Source organism: Tachyglossus aculeatus, chromosome 1 (genome assembly GCF_015852505.1).
Source record: "Tachyglossus aculeatus isolate mTacAcu1 chromosome 1, mTacAcu1.pri, whole genome shotgun sequence".
Lineage (NCBI taxonomy): Eukaryota > Metazoa > Chordata > Mammalia > Monotremata > Tachyglossidae > Tachyglossus > Tachyglossus aculeatus.
The window spans coordinates 41,850,245-41,860,121 of record NC_052066.1 but is presented as its reverse complement, the minus strand read 5'-3'; the positions used below and the strand labels follow the sequence as shown (position 1 = coordinate 41,860,121).

The following is a 9,877-nucleotide window of genomic DNA, read 5'->3' as shown; positions in this document are numbered from 1 at the left end:
ACACAGTAAGTGTTCAATAAATACGATTGATTGATTGATTGATCTTTGCTGCCCTTCTCCTCTACAGATGAGAGTTTGCAATCTTTTCTGCCTTTTATGGAGTGCTACCTATTTCAGATGAACATTTCTAGCCCCACCTTAAGGAATTTGCAGTGTCATTTCTTTGGCTAGACACAGGGTCTTCAGATCAGACCCAAGGAAGCAGCGTGGCTGAGTGGAAAGATCACCAGCCTTGGAGTTAGACAACCTGTATTCCAATCCCTACTCTGTCACTGGCTTAGTGGAAAGAGCCCAAGCTTGGGAGTCGGAGGTCATGGGTTCTAATCCCGGCTCTGCCATTTGGCAGCTGTTTGACTTTGGGCAAGTCACTTAACTTCTCTGGACCTCAGTTACCTCATCTGTAAAATGGGAATTAAGACTGTGAGCCCCACCTGGGACAACCTGATGACCTTGCAGTGCTTGGCACATAGTAAGAGCTTAACAAATACCATCATTATTATTATTCTCCCACTCCCCTCTGCATCATCCTGACTTCCTTCCTTTATTCATCCTCCCTCCTAGTCCCACAGCACATTATGTACACATCTATGTACACTTCTAGACTGTGAGCCCGTTGTTGGATAGGGACCGTCTCTGTTGCCGACTTGTACTTCCCAAGCGCTTAGTACAGTGCTCTGCACACAGTAAGCACTCGATAAATACGATTGAATGAACATCTGTAATTTATTTATATTAATGTCTTTCTCCCCCTCCAGTCAGCAAGGTTGCTGTGGGCAGGGAATTTGTCTGTTGTTGTAGCGTACTCTCCCCAGGGTCTAACACAGTGCTCTGCACACAGTAAGCACTCAATAAATATGATCAAATGAATGATTGAGCTTTTTTGTGTCTCAGTTTCCCTCATCTGTAAAATGAAGATTCACTCCCACTTAGAAGATAATCAGATGTGACCCAGTCCCTGTCACTCCTCAGGCTCACAGTCTCTCTCCCCCACTGCTTAGTACAGTGCATAGTGCATAGTCGGTGCTTAACAAATGCCATTAAAAATATGCATTCCCCTTATCCTCTTTTCCAACTTAGGACCATGCCTTTAATTGTATCTCAGATGTGAGGAACACCATTAACATTTCATTCATTCATTCAATCGTATTTATTGAGTGCTTACTGTGTGCAGAGCACTGTACTAAGCGCTTGGGAAGTACAAGTCAGCAACCTATAGAGACAGTCCCTATCCAACAATGGGCTCATTGCTGTAAAGTGTCAAACCTTACTTCCCATATAAAAATATCTCTCCCCTTTCAATAATAGAGTCTGCTCCTGAAACAGTGTTATTCCCTATGTAGCAATTCCTGAAGGAAATGTCTATCATTTTATTTTTTTATTAGCTTGATATTCTTTGGAATCTTATGGGATAAATGACTCTTACCAATACATGCTATTTCCCATGACTTGATTGTTAGCCTTCCTCTTTAGTTCTTTTCAGTAGCTAATTTAGCAAAATTGCATTTAAATGAATCCTTGATGAGAGGACCTGGAGTTCACATTTTTCCTTTAATTGACATGTTAGTCTCCCTGCCTGCTATCATTCCATAAATGGCTCTTTGCTCTTTTCATCTGAGATAGCTCTTATATATGTCAGCACATTGCTGGCCTCGCCTTAGGGAATTTGCAGTGTCTTCTTTTAGTTTCAGTTGAAACACAGGGTCTTTAAATCAGAACGCCTATTTAAGCTCAGGATTCGTATAGTTCTTTGTGCCCTTTGGAACAAAAATCCTGGGAAGGCTTGGTTTGGCTCAGCTAACTGAAAAAACTCTAATATGAATTTGACAGAGTTTTTAATGAAAGTTACTTCCCTTTTTCTTTTTTTAAATGTATTTATTAACTGCTTACTATGTGTCGGGCTCTATACTAAGTGCTGGGGCATATAAAAATAATAATAATAATAATGGCATTTGTTAAGCACTTACTATGTGCAAAGCACTGTTCTAAGCGCTGGGGAGGATACAAGATGATTAAGTTGTCCCACGTGGGGCTCGCAGTCAATCCCCATTTTACAGATGAGGTAACTGAGGCTCAGAGAAGCTAAGTGACTTGCCCAAGGTCACACAGCAGACATGTGGTGGAGCCCGGATTTGAACCCCTGACTTCTGACTCCAAAGCCCGTGCTCTTTCCACTGATCCATGCTGCTCCTCGCTAATCAGGTTGGACACAGTCCATGTCCCACATGGGACTCACAGTCTTAATCCCCATTTTACAGATGAGGGAACTGAGGCCCAGAGAAGTGAAGTGACTTGCCCAAGGTCACACAGCAGACAAGTGGCAGAGCAGGGATTTCAACATTACTGTTTGACATTTCAACTTCAAAACTCTCCATCACTTCTCCCCCTCCTACCTCACCTCCCTTCTCTCTTTCTACATCCCAGCCTGCACACTCTGCTCCTCTGCTGCTAACCTCCTCACTGGGCCTCGTTCTCGCCTGTCCCACCATTGACCCCTGGCTCACGTCCTACCTCTGGCCTGGAATGCCCTCCCTCCGCACATCCGCCAAGCTAGCTCTCTTCCTCCCTTCAGAGCCCTACTGAGAGCTCACCTCTTCCAGGAGGCCTTCTTAGACTGAGCCCCCCTTTTCCTCTCCTCCTCCACCCCTCCCTATCCTGCCCTACCCCCTTCCCCTCCCCAAAGCACTTGTGTATATGTGTACATATTTACTACTCTATTTTATTAATGATGTCTATATAGCTATAATTCTATTTATTCTGATGGTATTGACACCTGTCCACTTGTTTTGTTTTGTTATCTGTCTCCCCCTTCTAGACTGTGAGCCCATTGTTGGGTAGGGACTGTCTCTGTAAGTTGCTGATTCGTACTTCCCAAGCGCTTAGTACAGTGCTCTGCACACAGTAAGCACTCAATAAATACGATTGAATGAATAAATGAATGCTGTTATCATTTTAGACAGAGTAGTTGATGTTTAATGGGATCTAGGTCATTTTAGCATCCTCTCAGGGTCACACTTGGAGAGTTTCCAGTGCTCTACCAGTCTCGACTAAGGAAGGGAGAGTCAAGTAGAGGCCTATCCATTCCATTCCCACCTTGGGCAGTGGCTAGTGAGTGGAAGACAATCTGCCACAAGTCAAAACTCTCCCGAGCTGGGCAGCAGCGGCATGGGAAATTGTCAAGGGCGGATACTCAGGTTTACCACGTGGAAGGAGGCAATGGTAAATGACTTCCATATTTTTAACAAGAAACCTCTGTGGATACACTACCAGAACGATTGCAGATGGAGATGGAGCATTCTGGGAGAGATGTATCCATGGTGTCGCATGGGCTGGAGACAGCTCGAAAACATAAGATAAGAAAAGGTCATTTTAACAGGCTGATAGATTCTGCCTGGAGGAGTCTTTAGTTCATGAGCCCTTCAGTCTGGCTGATCATTTTTAAGGCTTGGTTTTCACCTAGGGGAGGCAGGGTTGGGCTACCTCTGCAGACCATTGCCCATTATGCTCCTTGGTAGAGCTTTAATGGCTGGGTGGCTCGGGGGGTTTCTAGGGACTGGGGTTTTGAAGGGATTTATGGTATTTGTTAAGCACTTAATATGTGCCAGTCGCTGTATTAAGCGCTGAGGTGGATATAAGCTAATCAGGTTACTAGACACAGTCTATGTCCCACGTGGGGCTCACAGTCTTAAGCCCTGTTTTATAGATGAAGTAACTGAGGCACAGAGAAGTTAAGTGGAATGCCTAAGGTCACAAAGCAGACAAGTGGTAATATTAATAATAATAAAATAATAATAACTATGGCATTTATTAAGCGCTTACTAAGTGCAAAGCACTGTACTAAACACTGGGGAGGTTTCAAAGTGATCAGGTTGTCCCATGGGGGGGCTCACAGTCTTCATCCCCATTTTACAGATGCAGTAACTGAGGCCCAGAGAAGTGAAGTGACTTGCCCAAAGTCACACAGCTGACAATTGGTGGAGCCAGGATTTGAACCCATGACCTCCGACTCCAAAGCCCGAGCTCTTTCCACTGCGCTGCTTCTCTAGAAATCATTCACTATGTGATGACTTAAATCCCCCTTAGAGGATTTACAGCTTTTAAAAGGATGTAAATCCTTAATCCTCTTTAGAGCAAGTTGCTCACAACTCCCAAGACACCCCTGTTCCTCAGCTGGGTTGGTGCGGAATGCGGGCTGCTAATCTCTTTCAAGTTCATATGATTTTCACAAAAGTCAGGTGCAGTTATTTAGTTATTTAGAAATTATAAAACTGAAGGTGCTTTAATCCTCTTGTTGCACCTATAATATTCAGAGCTAATCAATCATTGATACTTATTGAATGCTTAATGTGGGCAGAGCATTGTACTAAGCCCTTGGGAAAATACAACAGAGTTGGTAAATGCATTCCCTCCCCATAAGAAGCTTATAGTCTATGGTGGAGACAGACATGAAATATATTTAAACCTGGTTTAGCAATAATAATAATAATGATAATTATGGTATTTGTTAAGCACTTACTATGTGCCAAGCACTGTTCTAAGCCTCAGGGTAGATACAAGGTAATCAGGCTGTCCCACGTGGGGCTTTTAATCTTAAACCCCATTTTACAGATGAGGTAACTGAAGCCCAGAGAAGTTAAGTGGCTTGTCCAAGGTCACACAGCAGACAAGTGGCAGAGTCAGGATTAGAACTCAAGTCCTCTGATTCCCAAGCCCGGGCTCTTTCCAGTAAACCACTAGAAGTGAGAATATCTGAGCTCTAGTCCTGGCTCTGGCCCTTGCTTGCAGGATAACCTTAAGGAAATCACTTAACTTCTTTGTGCCTCAGTTTGCTCAACTGTTAGATCGGGATAAAGCACTCAGACTGTGAGCCCTGATAATAATAATAATAATAATTATTATTATTATTATTATTATAGCATTCATTAAGTGCTTACTATGTGCAAAGCACTGTTCTAAGCGCTAGGGGGGATACAAGGTGATCAGGTTGTCCCATGTGGGGCTCACAGTCGTCATCCCCATTTTACAGATGAGGTAACTGAGGCTCAGAGAATTTAAGTGACTTCACCAAGGTCACACAGCAGACATGTGGTGGAGCCGGGATTCGAACCCATGGCCTCTGACTCCAAAGCCCGGGCTCTTTGCACTGAGCCATGCTGCTTCTCCGTTAATGGCAGGGACCACATCTATTTTGATTATTTTGTATTTCCCCTTGTGCTTAATAGTCCAGTGCTCTGCACACAATGTGAGCTCAATAAAACCATTGATTGATTTCAAGATTTTTGATCTGTACCTTTTAAGCACTTGATATTCACCCCCCACCGCAATGTCGCCCAGTACTTATGCACATATCCATAATTTATTTAATAATAATAATAATAATAATGGTATTTGTTAAGTGCTTACTATGTTCTAGGCACTGTACTAAGCACTGGGGAAGATACAAGGTGACTGGGCTGAACACAGTCCCTGTCCCACATTAGTCCCATTTTCCAGATGAGGTAACTGAGGCACTGAGAGATTAAATGATTTGTCTAAGGTCACACAGCAGACTCATGGCAGAGTCGGAATTAGAACCCAGGTCCTTTTGATTCTCAGGCCCCTGCTCTTCCCACTAGACCACAATGTATATTGATGTCTTTCTTTCCCTCTTCTAGGCTGCAAGCTCTTTGTGGAAATGGAATGTATCCACCAACTCTACTGTATCGTATTTTCCCAAAAGCGGAATTTAGGGCTAGGTACACAGCAAGTGCTCAATTAATACCACTGATTGAACGATTTATTGTCAAGTACTGATCTAAGTGCTGGGGGAGATACAAAATACACAGGTTGGACACAGCCCCTGTCCACATGACACTTAGTGTCAGTAGTAACTGCTATTTAAAACTTGGGTACGATATCACACGTGTTTGAATGGATGAGACTTAATCAGGATGAGATTCCAAGTTGCCTTACATTTAATGTTAACCAGTCACTTCTTTACATGTAACGTCACTGGAAGGGAAACCATGTAATTAGCTCAGACAATGGGCTACCTTTACAAGATCTCTAGTGTTCTCTCTCCCCTCTCATCTAAAGAGCTACAACACTGATCAATCAATCATTGGTATTTATTGAACAATTACTTTGTGTAGAACACTGATGTGATTGGGAGAGTACAATATAACAGAATTAGGAGATACATAGAGATACATTAGCTGATCCATGCACTTAGAGAAGCAGTGTGGCCTAGTGGATGGCATATGGGCCTGGAAGCCTAAAGGCCCTAGGTTCTAATCCCTGCCCCACCAATTCTCTTCTGTGTCATCTTAGTCAAGTCACTTAACTTCTCTGTGCCTCAGTTACCTCATCTGTAAAATAAGGCTTGAGACTGGGAGGCGTATTTGGGACAAAGACTGGATCCAACCTGAATATCTTCTATGTACCTCAGTGCTTAATGCAGTGCTTGGTACATATTAAGCACTTAACAATTGTTGATAATAATAATAATAATAATAATAATAATAATAATAATAATAATAATAATAATAATATCCCATTTTGACTACTGAATCAGCCTTCTCATTGACCTTTTGTCTCTCCCCTTTCCAGTCCATATTTCATTCTGCTGGATCATTTTCTAAACAAAGTTTAGTGCATATCTCCCCACTCCTCAAAACCCCCAGTGATCACCTGTCCACCTCTGTATGTAGCAGAAATCCCTTACGATTGACTTTAAGGCACTATCAGCTCACCCCCTCCTATCTTAAACTTCAGTGATCTGGGACTACAACCCAACCTACACACCTTACTCTTCTTACACAGACGTGCTCACTGCATTTCGATCTCGTCTCTCCCACTGCTGACTCCTTGCCCACATCTTCCCTCTTTCTGGAACTCCCTCCTCCTTCATATCCAATAGACCTCCACCCTCCCCACCTTCAAAACCCTCCTAAAATCCCATCTCCTCCAAGAGCCCTTCCCAGCCTAAGCCTTCACTTCACCTCCACAGCCTCCCCTCTGTGTCACCTATTTGCTTGGAACTGTAACCCCTAAGCACATATCCTTACACTCTAGTATTTCCTCTATCTGTAATTTATTCTAATGTCGGTCTTCCCCTCTAGATTATAAACTCTTTGGGGGAAGGGATGGTGTCTACCAACTCTAGTGTATTATATTTTCCCAAGTGCTTAGGACAGTGTTCTGCACATAAGCACTCAATAAATCCCATTGATTAACTGATTCGTAGGGGTTTGATACTTGTTTGATACTGCTACCCTGCTTGTTCAAGCTCTCATCCTATCCTGTCTGGACTACTGTATCAGCCTCCTCTCAGATCTCCCATCCTCCTGTCTCTCCCCACTTCAATCCATACTTCACACCACTGCCCAGATTGTCTTTGTCCAGAAATGCTCTGGGCATGTTACTCCCCTCCTCAAATATCTCCAGTGGCTACCAATCAACCTATGCAACAGGCAGAAACTCCTCACCCTTGGCTTCAAGGCTGTCCATCCCCTCGCCCCCTCCTACCTCACCTCCCTTCTCTCCTTCTCCAGCCCACCCCACACCCTCCACTCCTCTGCTGCTAATCTCCTTACTGTGCCTCGTTCTCGCCTGTCCCGCCATCGACCCCCGGACCACATCATCCCCCTGGCCTGGAATGCCCTCCCTCTGCCCATCCACCAAGCTAGCTCTCTTTCTCCCTTCAAGGCCCTACTGAGAGCTCACCTCCTCCAGGAGGCCTTCCCAGACTGAGCCCCCTCTTTCCTCTCCCCCTCCTTCCCCTCTCCATCCCCCCCGTCTTACCTCCTTCCCTTCCCCACAGCACCTGTATATATGTATATATGTTTGTACGTATTTATTACTCTATTTATTTTACTTGTACATATTTACTATTCTATTTATTTTATTTTGTCAATATGTTTGGTTTTGTTCTCTGTCTCCCCCTTCTAGTCTGTGAGCCCACTGTTGGGTAGGGACTGTCTCTATATGTTGCCAACTTGTACTTCCCAAGCGCTTAGTACAGTGCGCAGCACACAGTAAGTGCTCAATAAATACGATTGATTGATTGATTGATTGATTGATTACTACCAGAGTTTGGCTTGTGTAGCTCCTTAAGAAACCCCAGAGAAAAAGGCATTTCAGGTCAGGGAATTTAAGGAAAAAATAATAATAGTATTTGTTAAGCCCTTACTATGTGCCAAGCACTGTTCTAAGCACTGGGGTAGATACAAGGTGATCAGGTTGGACACAACCCCTGTCCCACGTGAGGCTCACAGTCTTAATCCCCATTTTACAAATGAGGTAGCTGAGGCCCAGAGAATTGACTTGCCCAAGGTCACGCAGCAGACAAGTGGCAGAGCTGAGATTACAACACATGACCTCTGACTCCCAAGCCCCTGCGTTATCCAAAGGGTTCAGTTAATTAGGATGCACAATTAGGATCCCCTCTCAGGGTCGCATCTGGAGAATTTCCAGTTCTCTACCAGTCTCGGCTAGGGAGGGAGAGTCAAGCAGAGGCCTACCCATTCCATTCCTAGCTTGGCCAGTGGCTAGGGAGTGGAAGGCAATTTGCTACAAGTCAAAACTCACCCGTGCTGGGCAGCAGCAGCACGGGATAGAGTGGAAGGTGGAGACTCAGGGTTACTGCGTGGATGGAGGCAATGGTAAACCACTTCCATATTTTTACCAGGAGAACTCTATGGATATACTACCAGAACAATTGAAGATGGAGAGCGGGGCATTCAGGGAGACAATGTCTGTATTGTCGCTATGGGTCAAAAATGACTCCACAGCATAAGAGAAGACAAGACAATTAGGGTGGTCAATTAATGTGATGTGGTCTCACGGTTGGATTGAGGTAGGAACTGTACCATTTCTATCTGAATTTCAAGGAACCGGATAGATTCAAGTTAGGAAATGTCCTGGTGAACTTAATTTAACCTGTGAGACATACAAATAGTAACTAGCACTGCTCTTCCTGACTAAACTCTCCTTTCCTCTTCCCCACTCCCTTGTCTGTCATTCTGACTTGCTCCCTTTATTTATCCCCCATCCCAGCTCCACAGCACTTATGTACATAGCTGTAATTTGTGGATATTAATGTCTGTCTCCCAGTCTAGACTGTAAGCTAGTTGTGGGCAGGGAATGTGTCTGTTTATTGTTTTATTGTATTCTCCCAAGTGCTTAGTACAGTGCTGTGCACACAGTAAGCAATCAATAAATATAATTGAATGAATGAACTGGCACACTGGAATGGATTCCCAGTCACACAGCTGACAACTGGCGGAGCTGGGATTTGAACTTGATAAATAATGATCACAATTATTATATGATTACTATTACTAATAATGTAGGAAGTCCAGGGGTAGGGGCCCCCTACTCCTTAATAATAATAATAATAATAATAATAATAAAAATAATAATCATAATCATAATAGCATTATTAAGTGCTTACTATGTGCAAAGTGCTGTTCTAAGCGCTGGAGAGGTTACAAGGTGATCAGGTTGTCCCACGGGGGGCTCACAGTCTTCATCCCCATTTTCCAGATGAGGGAACTGAGGCCCAGAGAAGTGAAGTGACTTGCCCAAAGTCACACAGCTGACAATTGGCCTAGCCGGGGTTTGAACCCGTGACCTCTGAATCCAAAGCCCAGGCTCTGTCCACTGAGCCACACTCTTTCTCTGGTTCCTTTTGGGGCACCTTCAGCCCCACCCCCGCTGCCGCTGGCTACCATTTGGACTCCCCTGGGGTTTCACCTAGTCCAAGGGAGAAGCAGCGGGGCTCCCCTGTTTTCATCAGGGCGCTCCTCCGGGGGCATGATGAAACACACACCATACTATTTCTACTACTGCTAATGATGAAGACGATGGCAACGGCGACGCTGCTCTGATTTTCATTCTT

At 44.2% G+C, this 9,877-nt stretch overlaps 1 non-coding gene across 1 annotated transcript; it reads left to right on the top strand.

The window, feature by feature from the left end:
* The first annotated feature begins 8,418 nt into the window (after positions 1-8,418).
* Positions 8,419-8,555, top strand: LOC119937578. Its single transcript, XR_005454160.1, has one exon. It is a non-coding gene; the product is annotated as a small nucleolar RNA SNORA7 (small nucleolar RNA).
* The last annotated feature ends 1,322 nt before the right edge of the window (positions 8,556-9,877 follow it).